At 35.0% G+C, this 16,024-nt stretch overlaps 1 pseudogene; it reads right to left on the bottom strand.

Moving 5' to 3' along the window:
• Positions 1–13,150: 13,150 nt before the first annotated feature.
• On the bottom strand, positions 13,151–14,993 carry LOC107889281 (late embryogenesis abundant protein 47-like; annotated as a pseudogene).
• Between the last annotated feature and the right edge of the window lie 1,031 nt (positions 14,994–16,024).

Genomic DNA, 16,024 nt, shown 5'->3' with positions numbered 1-16,024 from the left:
TGCTCTCTATGTTGCGACATTGGATTTCCCATGTGGTGATATAGTGTCCAATATTGGCCTGAAATATCTTTTAATAGTCTCTTGCACACTCACGAAGTACGTTAACTCTCCCTTAGGCCTCGTTCGGCCCTTAAGATCAATAAAAGACTCGATGTGCATATTTTATTAAATGTAAGTAAAACTAAAGAAACTTAACTAAAACATAACAAAAATACTTGTATTAAAGCTCCTTAAATGTGAAAACTATTTTAATCTGCTACGCTAAATTATGGCAGATCAATTAGTCTCGGATTAACCAGTGAGATCGGAAGATAAATCAGACCTAATTTGTATAAGTTGAGATTGAAAGATAAAATGGAGCCATTTGGTAATTTACGCGATTTAGGTCCCTTATCTGAGGTTCGGTGAACCATATTGAATTCAATCAACCCCCATTAGTTTTTTTAGATAGTCCCTTAGTTTTATATTTTTTGTAAGTTAGTCCTTAGAATAGAATATTTAATTTTCTTGCAAATCCTTCTTGTTATGGATTGTCGTACTATAAAATTGTGTTAGTAGCCTCTTAAACTCTATTGTGTATTCTAGCTATTGCTCAATCGCCTCTTCCTTTAGGTTTGACCCATTGGAATACTTTATGTTCCATCAAAACTATAAATATTACAACTAACATTGTACGCTTGCAGTAAAATCAGACTTTAAAAATAGTTTTATAAATTCAATAAATGCACATGTGCGCAGCCAATCACCAACCGAAGCGTACACCTCAGAATATGACAGAGCATGACGCGCATATCAAATGTATAAAAAAATACCGGGAGATTAAATCGTCTTTAAGAGCACGCCTTATGAGAGTTACCAATAGAGGTATGGTAACCCGGTTTGCTCGAATACTGTGCAAAGTGGGTTTTGCAATGGGATTGGTTGGGAGTCAACTGAATGGATTGACTAGTCAAATGGTATCTATATTCAGATTTCCTTTTTATATTTTTCCCAGTTTTTGTAGGGAAATTAAGGGGCAATTTGTGTATGTATTCGATACTTGTCAAGATCCACTAAAAGGAACTGAGTATATATATGGTAAGAAAAGAACATTCAGATGGTTTTTCTTCCTTCCTTTCTATGCTTTAGTTCTTCTTAAGACTAAATATTATTTTCTTCTTCATTAAATTGGAAGCTAAGGTCTTTGGATGAATTAGTGGATGTTTCAACTTCCTATTAAGTCTGATAGCTCTGCATGTTGTGATTTTGAAAGAGTAAGGATGTTAAGAGGCATAAAAATAGTAGGGTGTGAATAGGAGGCCCTACATGGGGTGTAATTAAGATGTTAGTAAATTGTTTGCAAATGGGATTTTAATGGTGATTCCATGTCCTTTTAAGCAATCGTTGTTACTAGTTTGGGTAGGACTATCATAATATGATCTTTGACCTAAAGTACAAGTGGGTTCAGATGAGTCTTTAACCTGTCTCATGGATGTAAATCTACAATGGTCATTCAAATATTGATGTCTTTTCGGATAGTTGACGAGTGTATGTGCAATTTTAGTATCACGAGGCTTTTGCATGTTTACAAATAAGATATACGATGTGATGCATGAATAAAATATTGTTGCTGTCTTATGCATATTTATGGCCAAATGTTGTTTCGTTAACTAATTCCAGTACTTGAAAAATTTAGGATATGTAAAAAGGTGAAAAAGGGATTCGTTTGTGTTGCCTCCAATAGGACAGTTGTAATACTAGTCGGACTAGTAGATCATGATATGACAATACGTGTAATACCATATGGTGGAGACCCATGGGATTTTATAGTAATGAGAATAATCATGGTGTAACCTCCAGTGAGATGTAAACCAAACTAGCAGATCACGACATGATGATATGTATAAGACCATATGGGAGAAATCCTATGGTACCCACAGTGATAGTCTATCTGGATAGTAAACATGGAATTCTGTGAAACCTTTGTAGCATATTTTGTGAAGCCTTTGTGGCATATTCTGTGATGCTTTTGTGACATATTATGTGATGCCCTTGTGGCATATTCTGTAATACCCCTGAGGTGAAGTTTGGATAACCGCCTTTGTGGTGATATCCGGGTAAGTTTTTAGACTTCTCCACTAATTGACTCTGTGGCAGAAATTTGGGTAAGTTTGAAGATATTCCTGTTTGGATAGCCTTATGAAGAAATTTTGAATATAACCTAAGGGTATTTCTTGAAAGAGTTCTCAACAGTGTTTCTGAAGGGTGAATCCACCATAGTAGTTCGTTAGTACAGAAAATTTGGCGGATTTGTAATTAAGGGTGGTTTAGTGTTTGCCAGACCTAAGTTTGTCTACACTATGCATGTAAGTTATTTAAATTCTATAATATCCACCAAATTTGAGCGTTTCACACTTTATATAAAAGTTATCTAAAGTTTAGGTTGTCTGCCAAACTGAATGTTCTCATTATATGTAATATGGTTGTCTGGGGTCTTGGGATGACTTAGAATGTTGTATCCACCAAAACAGGTTGTAAGTTGGGTGGTTTTGAGATATGATCTGACTGGTCCCTGATGGTTGCTAATTCCAGTATGAGAATCTGCCAAAGATAGGATTCGTTTTAAGTTCATCTTAAAATATCAGTTAGTATAAGTATCTGCCAAGAACAATATCGGAGAGTACACCATTCTGGGTGAAGTGCTCAATGCCTGTATATGTGAGAATCCGTCAAAAATAGATTTTGCATGAATATCCTTCAAAGGAATACATCCATTTTTAGAAAAAAAATGAGATCCGTATTGAGTAGTGAAATCTATAATCTGTCTAAGGAGTGAATTGTGTATGTGGTGGTCAAGTATGAAAGTTGGCGCATATGTATAAGACTGATATTAGAAAAGTATCCACTAAAGACTGAAAAGAAATCTAGAATCTTCAAGTTGAGGAATGCAACGATAAATATGCCAAGGTGATTTGGGTTAATATTCACTAAGTTTGTTTGAACTTATAAATGTCTATTTTTAATGCAGGTTCTAATTCAAGTGTTGCTATGCTAGGAGGAATTAAGTCAGGAATTTGCCAAGGTAGCAGTTCAAGTTGCGATATTATACATACAGAGAAACCATAGAAATGTGGTGCTTAATACTCTACACCATGAGAAGTTTTTCTTTAATAAAATTTTAAATTGTAACATCATATGCTGTATTTGAAAATCTGATGTACTATTAAACATTCTCTTTTATTAATCTCTTGTATTATAATGGAAGAAGAAATATGTTTTAGAATGGCTTTATACCGATTGTAAAATTTTGGCTAAGTTTTTTTGTGATGTAACATTCGATATTCGGGTATGGGGTGGTCGCATGGAGACTTTTTCCCCATAGGAGTTGTCAGCCAATACACCATTAAGAGTCATACTTGGTGTAACACCCCGTACCCGAGACCGTCGCCGGAGTCGAACACGAGGTGTTAACAGACTTAATTCATTACTTAAACAGCTCAAACAATTTATTTTTAAAATTTTCAGTCAAGTTAACAATCTGCATCACAGTCGCTTAAAAATTCATATCTCGAGTTATGAAACTTGAAATCAAATTCCGTAAATTTTTCCTGAAACTAGACTCATATATCTATTTACTAATTTTTTCCTAGAATTTTTGGTTGGGAAAATTAGTACAGTTTATTAGTTAAAGTCGCCCCTATTTCAGGGTTCAACTACTCTGACCTCTGTGTATTACGAATCAGATATCTCCCTGTACAGAGCTTCAATGACTATAACGTTTGTCTCTAATAAAACTAGACTCAATAAGGAATCTGTACATATAAATAATGACTTCTAATTATCTTTGTAAAATTTATGGTGAATTTCCAAAGTCAGAACAGGGGATCCAGAAATTGCTCTGGCCCTGTTTCACAAAAATTTAAACATCTCATAAAGTATAGCTCATATACCTATTTCGCTTCTTCCATATGAAAATAGACTCATCAAGATTCGATTCCATAACTTATTCATTATTTAATTCCATTTCTAATATTTTTAGTGATTTTTCAAATTCACGTCACTACTGCTGTCTGAATCTATTTTATGGTAAATTTTACCTATTTCATGGTTTCCATGGATTAGCTAGCAATTTGAAATACATAACACCAAATATGATCATGATTAGCCATTCCAATGGCTAATCATTACCAAGCATTTCCATACCACTCAATAACCATATCATAAGACCATATATACAAAATGATTATAATGCTATACATGCCATACTCAAAATATACGAGCCATTATGCCAAGATGGTATATGGATAGTGTGAGCGAGCCTCCGACCGTTCCCGATTTCTGAGCTGGCTTGTCAAAACTACAAGGAATGAAAAGGAGGGAGTAAGCATAAATGCTTAATAAGTTCACATGCAAATAGCAAGTAACATAACCATATAAGCAAACATAAAACATCATTTGCATAATCATCACCAAGACATTCATATCACATTTTTATTTATCATCTTACCATATTGTTGTTATATCGAGTTTTCAACCCGAGGGTTAAGTACATACCTGTTCAAAGTATCCATTTCACAACACTTACCAATACGTCCCTTTCATCTTGAGTATTCCTCCATTTGAGTAGAACTTTACCCGTTGAACACATCGGAATATAATTCAGATAGATAGAAAGTTTGCACATAAGTGCCACATATGTAGCCAAGCTACTATGTAACCCGCCCATAAGCGAACTCGGACTCAACTCAACGATCTCGGGCGTTCGCATCCATGAGTGAACTCGGACTCAACTCAACGAGTTCGGATGCCTAGTTACATCTCACGAACTCGGACTCAACTCAACAAGTCCGGACATTTGCATCCATAAGTGAACTCGGACTCAACTCAACGAGTTCGGATGCTCAACCATCCTAGTGACATGTCACTTGTATCCTAATCCATTCCTAAGGTTCAACGGGACCTTTTTCCCAATCATGTGTCTCAACCATCTTCTACAGAATGCCGATACCGATACTCGGTAGTATTTCACATTTTCCAAGTATATCACATAATTTGACATATTATCAAACAATTATCACAAGTATAATATTTCATAATAATTATCATATCATTTAAAAAACATAAAAACATTTAAAATAATAACTATGTTACCAACATTTACATATGAACTTACCTCGTATGCGAAAATGGCTACTTTTACCATTTCGTCCACAACTTGGTATTTTCCCCATTTTAGTCCGAATTTCAGTTTTCCTTGCTCTATCATATAAAATATAGTCTAATTAGGACTCACATTATTCAAATTGACCCAAAATCATATTTTGGCAAAATTATAGTTTTGCCCCTAAACTTTTGCATATTTACACTTTTGCCCCAAAGCTCGTAAATTAAACTTTAGCCTATTTTCTTATGCTTTATGACATGCTGATCATTTTTCCCTTCTATGGCAACGTCAAATTCTCACTCTAACATGTACTTATGACTATTAGGTATTTTTACCGGTTAAGCCCTTTTGCTCGTTTTCGCTTAAAACCGAGTAGCACAAGTTGTCTAACATAATTTAAAACCTCATATTCTATCATAAAACACCAAAATACACAAATTTCACCTATGGGTATTTTTTCAAATATAAACCCTAGGTTAAATTATTGCTAGCATAAGCTTAATCGAGCTACCCGGACTCCAAAAACGTAAAAATCATTAAAAACGAGGCTAAAACGGACTGACAATCGAGCTTGGAAGCTTGAAAAACCCTAGCCATGGTTTCTCCTTGCCATATTCGGCCATGGGGTTGAAGATGAGCAAAATTGGCTTTTAATTTTGTATTTTAATTCATTTTGCCCTTAAATGACCAAAATGCCCTTACTACTAAACTTTCCAAAAATTCCATCCATGTCCAGTTTTTGTCCATAGACTTAGAAATTGGTAAAATTTCTATTTAAGACCTCCTAATTAATATTGCAAAACAATTTCATACTAGAAACTTCTAGAATGCAAGTTTTGCAAATTATTCGATTTAGTCCCTAATTTCAATTTAAGCACTTTATGCATAAAATTTCTTCACGAAATTTTCACACAATCATGCAATCATATCATAGACCTCAAAATAATCATAAAATAATTATTTCTATCTCGAATTTTGTGGTCACGAAACCACTATTCTGACTAGGCCTAAAATTAGGATATTACACTTGGACTCGAATCCCTCCATTTTAATTAATTTAGAACTCCAAATGAGAATTAAATTTTTGCTTAAATTCCTCTCTAAATATATTAGCCTAAGCAAAATTTACAAGTGATTAAATACTAAAGGAAAACTTTGCAAAAGTTCAGTGATATTTTATTTTAGTATTTTTTTGTACTCAAATAATTCTATTTTCTTGAGTTTGGATTCTAGATTAGGAGCAAATATAATTGCAATCATTCAATAATTATAATTCGGATGTAGAAGTTGAAAATTTTAGTTTTGGTTATATATGTTTGCGCAAAGGGATCTTTTTAAGGAGAGTCTCAGTTTTATTCTATATTTGGTTCGTTGAGTTCACTCTCTAAGCAATCATGAGTTCTAGAATAATGGAGAAAATCAATTGGTCAAAAGATTAAGACATACTAGCTTCGATTTTAGTTTATTTACAAGTCTAGATATAATGACAATGATTTGTTTTAGAAAATTTTTAAAATTCTACTACGCCAACTCTGACACATTTTCCAACTAGGTCTCGGGCATCCATTAGTCCACTAAAGCAAAAAGAAATTGCAACATGCAAAAGAACTTGACTATTTGAGTACCTATGTAAAAATAAGCAATCTGTAACTAATCAATGATTCACTTGTCCAGCTCATTTAAAGCCAGATTTTGGTAACACCAAAACATCACTCTTCATATGTTGTTGTTATAATGGAAGTGATATGTCATTATCGCAATCTCAATAAATCTATTTTAAAATTTTGAAACTCCTTTTTTTTAATTTTGTAAGGAGATAAATAGATAAAGATAGTTTGGGGTATATATTAGAAGAATTTATGCTTTTGTGTAAATATATAAAGAAGGAGAAGGTACTTACAACATGCAACTTGCGAAAGGATTTGCTCATTTGAATAGCTATATAAAAATAAATAATTTGTAAATGATCAATGATTTACTCGTCTAACTCATTTAAAGTTTTGATAACACCAAAACATCAACTCTTTATGTGTTGTTGTTATAATAGAAGTGATATGTCGTTCTTGTAATCTCAATAAATCTATTTTAAAATTTCGATACCTCAAGTTTAAAATTTTACTTTTTATGTAATTTATAAGGAGATAAATAGATAAGATACTTTGGATATATATATTAGAAGAATTTATGCTTTTGTGTAAATATATAAAGAAGGAGAAGATACTTACAGAGTTTAGGACATTTTAATAAGAGCTTAACACCATAAATTTTGAGATATCACTTTTAAATTAATATTTCTTTTCTAATATTTAGTGACTTGATTTTTTGTAAAAAAATTTATTTTAAACTCTTACCATGTTAAAAAACTTAAAAAGTACATTTTAAGGAATAATGTAAAAATCCCTCTTTTTAAAGTAATAAAAAAGGTATATTTGAATCGAGTAAAGTATATTTAAAATCACTAAATTATTAATAAATTATATGTTTTGGTATCTTAACTTCAAAAAATTTAAAAATTGTCATTAAACTACTCGAAAGTTTTTATCTGAGTCACTAAGCTGTTAATTTTTTTTAATTCGACTAACAAACTCTAAGCGGTGATCAGTATAGTGGATTAGTACCCATCAATGAATAGAAAGACATATCTTAAGTCCAAGTCAATTTGATGATCGATAAGGTGTTTCAATCCTACTAGAATATGGCTTTACAAGCCTATAAATAGACATAGTCTATTCCTCTTGTATTGATTTAAATTTTCGACATAGTGAATTTTCTTCTCCTCTGCCCGTGGTTTTTTTTCTTCGAAAGGGTTTCCACATAAAATTTGTGTGTTATTTTATTTTATTTTATTTTATTCACAAATTGGTATCAGAGCTTCCGGGTTGTTCATCTCAATCACAGTAATGGCATCTTTGAAGTATGAAATTCCGCTGTTGGATCGCAACACCAGATTTGCATTGTGGCAGATTAAGATGCAAGCAGTTCTTGCGCAGATGAATCTAGAGGATGCCCTGCTAGGGATAGATAAGATGCCTTCGATATTAACAGATGAAGAAAAGAAACGTAAGGATCAAAATGCATTAACACAATTACATCTGCATTTGTCCAACGAAATTTTGCAAGATGTAATGAAAGAGAAGACTGCCGCTGCATTATGGAAGAGGCTAGAACAAATATGTATGTCGAAAACTCTAACAAGCAAGTTGCATATGAAGCAGCGTCTTTATGCTCATCGTTTGGAGGAAGGTGCGTCTGTACACGAACACTTAACAGTGTTTAAAGAAATTCTCTCAAACTTGGAGGCCATGGAGGTTCAGTATGATAAGGAGGATTTAGGGTTGATTCTACTTTGTTCGTTGCCCCCGTCTTATTCAACCTTTAGAGGCACGATTTTATATAGCCGCGAGTCTCTCACAGTTGATGAGGTTTATGATTCTTTAACCTCGTATGATAAGATGAAACATCTTGTGGTTAAACCCGACTCTCAGGGAGAGGGTCTCATTGTTCATGGGAGACAAGATCGGAATGCTGATAATGATCGTGGTAGGACACAGGAGCAGAATCCTTGTGGTAAATCTAAGGGTAGATCGAAGTCTTCAAACAGAAGTAAAACTTGTAACTTCTGCAAGAAGAAATGGCACATTAAATCTGAGTGTTATAAGCTACAAAATAAGATTAAAAGAGAGGCTGCGAATCAAAAGGGAAAACAACCAGAAAATTCCGGTGAAGCTGATGTTGTAGAAGACTACAGCGATGGTGAACTTCTAGTCGCTTCTGTCAATGATTCTAAAGTAAGTGAGGAGTGGATACTTGATTCAGGTTGCACCTTCCACATGAGTCCCAATCGGGATTGGTTTACAACTTACGAAATAGTGTCTAAAGGTGTTGTTTTGATGGGAAATAATGCTTCGTGTAAAATCGCAGGTATTGGAACAATTAAAGTTAAGATGTTTGATGGAGTTGTCAGAACACTTAGCGACGTACGGCATGTTCCAGAATTGAAAAGAAATTTAATTTCGTTAAGTACTCTTGATTCAAAAGGGTACAGATACACAGCTGAAAGTGGGGTTTTAAAGATTTTCAAAGGGTCCCTTGTTGTGATGAAAGGGCAGAGAAAAATTGCCAAGTTATATGTTTTGCAGGGTTCTACTGTTACTGGTGATGCAGCTGTCACTTCCTCTTCCTTGTCAGATGATGATATTACTAAACTTTGGCATATGCGCCTAGGGCATATGAGTAAGAATAGCATGGCTGAATTGAGCAAAAGAGGACTTCTTGATGGGCAAGGAATTTGCAAACTGAATTTCTGTGAGCACTGTGTTTTTGGGAAGCAAAAGAGAGTTCGATTCACTAGAGGAATCCATAACACGAAGGAAACGTTGGAGTATATTCATTCTGATCTGTGGCGGCCATCCAGAGTGCCTTCGAGAGGTGGAGCTAATTATATGCTAACCTTTATTGATGATTTTTCCAGAAAAGTTTGGGCGTTCTTCCTGAAGCAGAAAAGCGATGTGTTTTTCGCATTTAAGTCTTGGAAAATTATGATTGAAAAACAGACGGGAAAATAGATAAAATACCTCCGTACAGACAATGGCTTAGAGTTCTGTTCTGATGAGTTTAATAGATTGTGCAAGTCAGAAGGGATCATAAGACACTTGACAGTTCGTCATACTCCACAGCAAAACAGCGTTGCAGAACGAATGAATAGAACGATCATGGAAAAGGTTTGATGTATGTTGTCAAATGCCAACTTACCGAAGTCATTTTGGGCAGAAGTAGCCTCTACTGCATGTTTTTTGATCAACCGATCTCCATCCGTTGCCATTGAGAAAAAGACTCCACAAGAGGTATGGTCTGGTAATCCTGCTAATTATTCTGATTTAAAGATTTTTGGGTGTCCTGCGTATGCTCATGTTGATAATGGAAAATTGGAACCGAGATCCAATAAATGTGTTTTTCTTGGTTATAAAGCTGGTGTAAAAGGCTATAAGTTATGGTGTCCTAAAAATAAAAAAGTTGTGATTAGCAGAGATGTTGTTTTTGATGAAACTGCTATGCTACCTAACTTATCTCTTAAAGACTCTTCCAATAAAGAAAACCAAAAGCAGGTGGAGCATCAGATTAATACAGAATCAACTCCTCAAGCTAGTACAAAAATTGAGAATAGAGTTGCTTCTTCACCGCAATACTCTATCGCCAAAAACAGAACAAGAAGAGAAATTAAACCTCCAAAGAAGTATGCCGAGGCTGATCTTGTTGCTTATGCTTTAAATGTGGCTGAAGATATAGATGCGAATCAAGAGCCATTTAATTATTCTGAGGCGATTAGCTGTGAAGACTCAGAAAAGTGGATGTTTGCTATGCAAGAGGAGATGGAATCACTCCACAAAAATAGAACATGGGATCTTGTAAAACTTCCTAAAGGTAAAAAGGCTGTTAGTTGTAAATGGGTGTTTAAAAAGAAAGAAGGGACTCCAGGAGTTGAAGAACCCAGATATAAAGCAAGGCTTATTGCAAAGGGTTACAGTCAAATTCCAAGAGTGGACTTCACAGATGTGTTCTCCCCAGTTGTTAAGCATAGTTCGATTCGAGCTTTGCTTGGTATTGTGGCCATGCATGATTTGGAGCTTGAGCACTTAGATGTAAAAACTGCATTTCTGCAATGGAGAACTTGAGGAGGATATTTACATGCAACAACCAGAGGGTTTTACAGTCTCGAAAAAAGAAGACTATGTTTGCTTGCTGAAAAAGTCCCTTTACGGTTTGAAACAGTCACCAAGACAGTGGTACAAGAGGTTTGATTCCTTTATGACTTCTCATGATTTCAAAAGAAATAGTTTTGACAGTTGTGTCTACTTTAAGAAAAACAGTGATGCTTCTTTTGTGTATCTACTTCTTTATATTGATGATATGTTGATAGCAACAAAAGATAAAGTAGAGATAAGAAAGGTCAAAGCCCAACTAAGTGAAGAATTTGAGATGAAAGATTTAGGACCAGCAAAGAAGATACTTGGTATGGAGATTCTTAGAGATAGAAAAGCAAGTAAATTGTACCTAAGTCAGAAGGGGTACATTGAGAAAGTTCTTTGCAGGTTCAATATGCAGAGTGCTAAGCCTGTTAGTACTCCTTTAGCAGCTCATTTTAGACTTTCATCAGCTTTGTCTCCACAATCAGATGATGAGATTGAGTACATGTCACATGTTCCATACTCTAGTGCAGTAGGATCTCTCATGTATGCTATGGTTTGTTCACGTCCAGATTTATCATATGCAGTCAGTGTAGTTAGCAGATACATGGCGAATCCTGGTAAAGAACACTGGAAAGCAGTTCAGTGGATTTTAAGATACTTACGAGGTACTACTGATGTTTGCTTACAGTTTGGAAGAACTAGAGATGGAGTCATTGGGTATGTTGATGCTGATTTTGCTGGAGACCTTGATAGAAGAAAATCTCTCACAGGTTATGTCTTTACAATCGGAGGTTGTGCAATCAGTTGGAAAGCCACTTTGCAAACTACAGTCGCTTTGTCTACCACTGAAGCTGAGTATATGGCGATTACTGAGGCTTGTAAAGAAGCTGTTTGGTTGAAGGGACTCTTTAGTGAACTTAATGAAGACCTTCAAATCAGCACAGTATTTTGTGACAGTCAGAGTGCCATCTTTCTTACAAAAGATCAAATGTTTCATGAGAGAACAAAACACATTGATGTTCGGTATCATTTTGTTCGTGATATTATTGCTCGTGGTGATATTGTTGTGAGCAAAATTAGTACTCATGAAAATCCTGCAGATATGATGACTAAGTCACTTCCTATAACCAAGTTTGAGCATTGCTTAAACTTGGTTGGTGTTCATTGTTGAAGTTAAACCCTTAAGGGGTTTTATGGAAGCGGTAGAGAACTTGTTTATTGAAAGTTCGCGATGAAAAACTTGTTCATTGAGAATTTGTGTCAAGGTGGAGATTGTTAGAATTAAGTGACCCAAATTCTTATTTAAATAAAATACGATGGAAAATAAAATAAAAATAAAATCCATATAGAACTAGACTTCTTTTATTTCTAAAAGAATAAGGTTTTTTAAACCTTATTAAACTCCATCTATTTTATATTGATTAGGATAAAGTGTTTCAATCCTACTAGAATATGGCTTTATAAGCCTATTTTATATGACTTCTTTTATTCCTCTTGTATTGATTTAAATTTTTGACATAGTAAATTTTCTTCTCCTCTGCCCGTGGTTTTTTTCCCCGAAAAGGTTTCCACGTAAAATTTGTGTGTTATTTTATTTTTTCTTTATTTTATTTTATTTTATTTTTTTCACATAGATTAGAGCAGAAAGTTGTTTCAATTTTAATTCATAAATTTGTAACATTTAAAGTTGTTTCATGAAAAAATTGAATTATAAAATAGAATGAGAACGAAAACTTTCTATTGATACAAACAGAAAAAATCATACAACAATAACTTTAATATAACCCAATAATTTAAATGAAAACTTTCGAATAATTCAATCATCATTTATAAACTTTTTAAAATAAATTTTTTATAACAATAAAAATAATAATAAATTGCGAAAGGAAGTGCTACTCATATATTAAAACTATTGATTTTTTTTTTTTAATGTGATGTTGGGTTTAGAGGTAAAGTCCGAAAATTGAGTCTTATAAACAACCCAACTTAACTCCACCGGACTCCAATAGAAGCACTGGACACCAAATTTTTTGTTTGAAAGAAACGACATTATTGCAACAGTGTGACCACTAACGCATTGCGAGATACGAAAAGACAGCTCGAGAAATCAACGTCAAAATGACCAAACTATTTCTTTCTGCAATCTCTTTGCCTGAATTCCAATGAATCTCAAAAACTGCCTCTCGCATGTCGTCGCCTATACTACCCGCCTGCTTTATTTAGTTTCTCTCTGTGTTTTCTTCACAATTAAGAAGAAAATAAAAACTCAAAAATCAATATTACAATAGCAAGACTAAATTCAAAGCAACAACAATATTGCCAAACTTTGGCTAGAATCATGTGCGTCGGTTTGATATCAAATTCTAATGAATTATATGTAAGAAAAGACCAGAGTAGATATACCTACAAAATATGCCACTAACCATTGAGCTATAAAAAAAAGAGAGAAGATTTGTGATGTGTTTGGTACAGTGACAATCCAGAGAGATGAATGGATCCTAAGGTTCAGATCTTGTAGCTGAGCTGTTGAAATTGTCCTGCTTGGAGGGGTCTCTAAAGTATGAGGCCTGAGCCCATAACCCACCCCAAACGTGGTCAGTCTATGGAACTTCCCACATGTTTACTGTGCTGCCAACCAACATGGTACTGCAAAATTATTGAATCATATATATATATACATATATATTTCAGATCCAGGTTTCTATTGGGGAACGCTATTTCGATTAGCTATACAGTAGAGAAAATAATCTTAAAACTGATGAGACTGATTATTGGCTCTGTATTTCATTCATGTGCCAATGGACCATATATTGATAAATAATCTAACTTGGAATTTTAATTTTAATTGCTTGAGAAAAGATTTAATCTTGAACATAGTTTAAGAGTTATTGAAAATAATCGAATTAATCTCCTTCGTGCCACAGTTAGGCTTTGCATTACCAAATTCAGGAATCGACCAAAAAAACCAAGTTCAGAAACGATGTTTGCTTTACACATCTCAAGGGGTCGTAAGTCCCCAAATGGATTAGAGACTCTAACCAGGGCTAACTATTTTATGTGAAGTCTATTGCTTGGGCCAACACTAATACCATCCACCATTTCTCTTTTTGCTTTTGGTAGAATGCTTTCAGTTTTCTCTTTCCATGCCATGATTGATTATGCATCACACTTGCAGGCTTACTGTTTTTGCCCCCTTGGGAAAATACTAATGACAGGTCCCATCCCAATAAAGAAACATGAGCATTCATTGAAAGCAGGAAATATGTATGCATATATTTCAAAACCAACTGTATATATATCACCATACTACTCGAAACCACAACCAAAATTAGAAAAGCTTGTACACCAAACATAACTTGGCTTCAAATAAACAACTAACCAACACACAAGTAGGATATATACCTCCAAAGATTTAAGTAGTGGAGTTCTCATTAAGCCTGGCAGCAGTCATGGAAGCAGTCACTCCCCCTGGTGCGGTACTCATGTATGGATTATTTCTCAGCTCCGCGGCTACCACCTTGTCTGCATCTTCAGGGGTCACTGCCTTGTCCCTAGGCAACATCGTAGTTACATCCTACACCAATTTTCCAAATCTTGTTAACAAAAAAGATCATCACAATATTTTTATGATTAATTTGCTTTAGGTGTAAGATTATTACATATAAAACGTCGGACAGGGTGGTTTTATCTTCAAACTGCATGGTTCGAGCATTCCGATCGAGTGGCTACACACTGGGCTTCAGCGGCTACTCTACCCGGCAACGTCTCAATAATGCCAGTAGCTCTCCTTTCAGCTACTTGAATTGCAGCCATGTCGCTCTACTCCACTGCTTTATCAGCAGTAGATAAGACCGCCATCTCCAAAGCCTCTCCGACTGTTATTGGGTCAGGAGTAACCGTTGGATTGTTCACCGCCGGAACTTCAGGTTGAATGTATTGCCCAACAACCTTTTTCTCATCAAAACAACATTAGAATTAAAGCTTAACGTAACTCATTAAAGTTATTTTATAATGATTTTACTCATGTCCCTCAACGGCTTCCGTGATCCAAGCTTCACCACCTGTGTTGGTCTTAGTTACGGTGACACCTTCATATCCGGTAATGTTTGCTCGATCGTGGCGAACAAGGCTGCCCTCTCGTTGGCTACAGTTGTAGATTCCATGACAGCTGTGGGACCACTTTTCCACGTTTGTCCAAGGACCCTGGTCTCAGCCGACTACATGGCGGCCGCATCTTGTGGTGCAATAGGTTTCGAAGCGAGTTCACCGGTGACATTAAAAACGTCACTATACTTAATAGGTTCTTGATCATGAGAATGGTCGGGCTTAAGCTGTTGTGGTTGTTGCTGGCTCATAGTTTTGTTGATCGGATATTTAGCGTAATGCGTGTTGAACTGACTAGTGAGAAGTGAGAAAGGGAAGCAATCGAGCACTGTGGCTGCTGAAGGAATCACATAGGGTGCTTTAAGGACGAAGTCATTGGTTCGGTGCAGCAAACAACCATGGTGACAGTGGAGTCCTGGGATTACAGGTGTCAGCGTGGTGAAGAGAGCTGTGGAACCACTTTGACAAATGGCATACAAAGAAGATAGTGCGGAAGTACTTGGCTCGTTAGGCTTTGGCGGTTCGCGGTTGTATGAATATCATTTCATTGTGAATAATCAATCGACACAATAGCAGTATTATATTGTAGGTATGGGTATGAGAGAACCTCATTCCTTATCATTTCATTAAATGGTAAAAGAAATTATATTTTGAAAAATAAATACATTAACTTGGTTTTTAATCAATTTGTGTATGTTTAATAGGTCAAATATTATTTTATCAAGAGATCATCAAGCATGGTAAGAGAGTTTTCCCTTTCCTTATTTGATTTTTTAGATTCATTTTAAAAAAAACTCTAAAATTAATAATGTAATATGTAATTAATTTAGGAAGCCTGCCTACATATGGAGTTAATTTTAAGGAAGTAGGTGCCTACTCCAGTTGGCAATCAACCAGGAACTCATAACCTTTTATCTACTTTAATGTTGAAATAGCATCTCTAGAGAAGGTAATTACTCAATTCCACAAGCCAAAGCCTTAAAATAATGATCTGGTAGCCAACCAACTTCACTACCTCTTTGGCAAATTTGTTGAACAAAAGTGGAGTAAGAAGTGGAGTTGATGATGATGTTTTCTTTTTCTTTCCTTT

This window comes from Gossypium hirsutum, chromosome A08 (assembly GCF_007990345.1).
Source record: "Gossypium hirsutum isolate 1008001.06 chromosome A08, Gossypium_hirsutum_v2.1, whole genome shotgun sequence".
In the NCBI taxonomy this organism is placed as follows: domain Eukaryota; kingdom Viridiplantae; phylum Streptophyta; class Magnoliopsida; order Malvales; family Malvaceae; genus Gossypium; species Gossypium hirsutum.
Note: the sequence above shows the minus strand (reverse complement) of the source record. Positions and strands in the feature narration are given on the sequence as shown.